Source organism: Diaphorina citri, unplaced genomic scaffold (assembly GCF_000475195.1).
Source record: "Diaphorina citri unplaced genomic scaffold, Diaci psyllid genome assembly version 1.1 scaffold2521, whole genome shotgun sequence".
Classification (NCBI taxonomy): Eukaryota; Metazoa; Arthropoda; class Insecta; order Hemiptera; family Psyllidae; genus Diaphorina; species Diaphorina citri.
In genome coordinates, this window is record NW_007379942.1 from 1,542 (window position 1) to 3,849 (window position 2,308).

The 2,308-nt window shown below is 35.5% G+C and overlaps 1 protein-coding gene across 1 annotated transcript in view; it reads left to right on the plus strand.

Moving 5' to 3' along the window:
• Positions 1–285: 285 nt before the first annotated feature.
• Positions 286–2,308, plus strand: part of LOC103519076 — a gene marked incomplete at its 3' end in the record, with an annotated part of 32,434 nt that continues 30,411 nt past the window's right edge. Inside the window, exon 1 of the mRNA XM_026830687.1 lies at positions 286–350. The remainder of the gene's footprint in view (positions 351–2,308) is intronic.

The following is a 2,308-nucleotide window of genomic DNA, read 5'->3' on the forward strand; positions in this document are numbered from 1 at the left end:
AATCACTTAAGTATCAGAAGGATTTTTTTGAAAACGTAAACAAAAATGACGAGTGAGAAGCTAGCAACTTTCCAAGGAGGTGGTCAAGCTCCCGATAAAATCCCTTTAGCACACAAAACGTGAGGCCAAAAAAAAGTTGAGGACCCCTGAAGAGAAGCAATGGCTCGCTTCACCCATTATTCTGAACGAAGGGGAAGAGGGGAATCGGACCCCCTCCCCGTCTAGCACCAAGTACGAAATACCAATACCAAAATGATAAACACGATACAGGTAGGTACCATGGTACTTTATGGTACTCCCCACCTGAAAAGTACTGAAAACTACCTATCAACTGCAACTGCTAAATACAGGTACAGGTAGGGAGATCAATGGGTTAACTGTTTTCGTTTGTCATTTTTTGTTTGGGTGTTTGGGTGTTTTTTTCTTGGAATTTTTTTGTGTGAAAGACTGAAGACTGCAGAAACCTTTGAAATAATTTACCTATTACCGTTATTATTTTAAAAATAGATTTCTTCTTGTACCTGTCTACCCAAATGTCTCATTTCTGTGTTTTTTGATTTAGTTCTCTGTAAAAATCTGTTTTTGGAGCTGTTTCCCAAGTGTTGGATTGGACTATGAAACCAATCTTTGAGCTCTCTGGATTGCCTGATGGTGTGAAGTGAAATCTGTTTTAGGTAGGTAGGGTGACTGTACCAGTAGTCGATCATTTTTCACGTTTTTAAGTTTCAATTAGCTCTGGTTCTATTGTTGGACACTGTTATAGGAAAAAGAATTTTAACTGTGTTATGATAATCTTATATTATAAAATCAAGATCCATTCACATTTCATATTTCACACACTGATCGCTCTATCTCCAGAACCACAACACCTAGAAAGCTGAAATTTGGTAGGAATATTCCTTTTATGGTCAAGGTGTGCAGAAAGGATTTTGTGAAAATCTAAACCGATCCTGAGATATGATCATATTTTGATCGCTGAAATCTCCATAAGAAATACACAGAGTGCAGAGACTGCGGGAGAGAAATGTTCCACTCTCGACCAACATTTTGAGTTTTGTTTATGTATTTAGTTTGATAACTATGCAGCTAATAGGGAGCGCACAGCGGGACCGTATTTTTTATTATTTTCTACAAGTTTGGCCATGCCTTTTCTACAAGTTTGCTCGGGATGAACTAGCGGGATTCAGCTATCACATAATTATTGTCCTCCTGTTATATTCAATACTCTTCAAATGCACGTGGCTGGACTCAGGAAAAAAAAAAAAAAAAAAAAAAAAAAAAAAAAAAAAAAAAAAAAAAAAACCATTCCCACCCAGGTGGATTTAATTCTAAACAGATAAGGTTCATTCTTGGAATGGCTGGCTTTCTTATCTCTTTGTTTCTGGGACAAAACCAAAGCTAAAAAGAAAAAAGTGTTTGTGGTGTGTATTTAGTGCAGTGGATTTCAAATCTGGAGGGTGATGGTTCAACTCCAAATTGAGTCATAAATTTTATAAGCTGTATTGTTCAGGGAAAAAACTTCATTACAAGCTTTCAAGCTGACAACCATTTGAGACTTGCCAAATTGTTTTAAACAAGCAGGGCCTGTCCCTCCGGGAATTTTTTTAGCCTGTAAGTAGTGATTAGAGAAAATCACTACCTATGTACCTACCTAATTTGTTTATTATTCAGTTTATTAATTATTCTTGATTTGATTTTTTGTTTTTACTTTCATGTACCTAATGATTTAAAATCAAGACTAGAGCCTATTCTCCCTTTATTCCCAATATAATGTTCAAGACCCATCCATTTATTCGCCTTTCTTGGCATAGCTTAACACAGGCGTCACCTGTCTTAAATTATCAACTGAAGTGTTATCTAAAACTTCTTTGCTTTGATTTCATAGGTCGTCGTGACAAATTTCAAGATCAGAGCTCATTAATTTGTGTGAGAAGCCTGTAGTGATTAGAGAAAATCACTACCTATGTACCTACCTAATTTGTTTAGTACCTATTCAGTTTATTATTATTCTTGATTTGGTTTTTTGTTTTTACTTTCATGTACCTACCTAATGATTTAAAATCAAGACTAGAGCCCATTCTCCCTTTATTCCCAATATAATATTCAAGACCCATCCATTTATTTGCCTTTCTTGGCGTAGCTTAACACAGGTGACGCTAAAACTGGTCTTAAATTATCGACTGAAGTGTTATCTAAAACTTTCTTGCTTTGATTTCATAGGTCATCGTGACAAATTTCAAGATCAGAGCTCATTAATTTGTGTGAGAAAATGTGAAAAAAAAAAAAAAAAAAACCCCCAAAAACACAG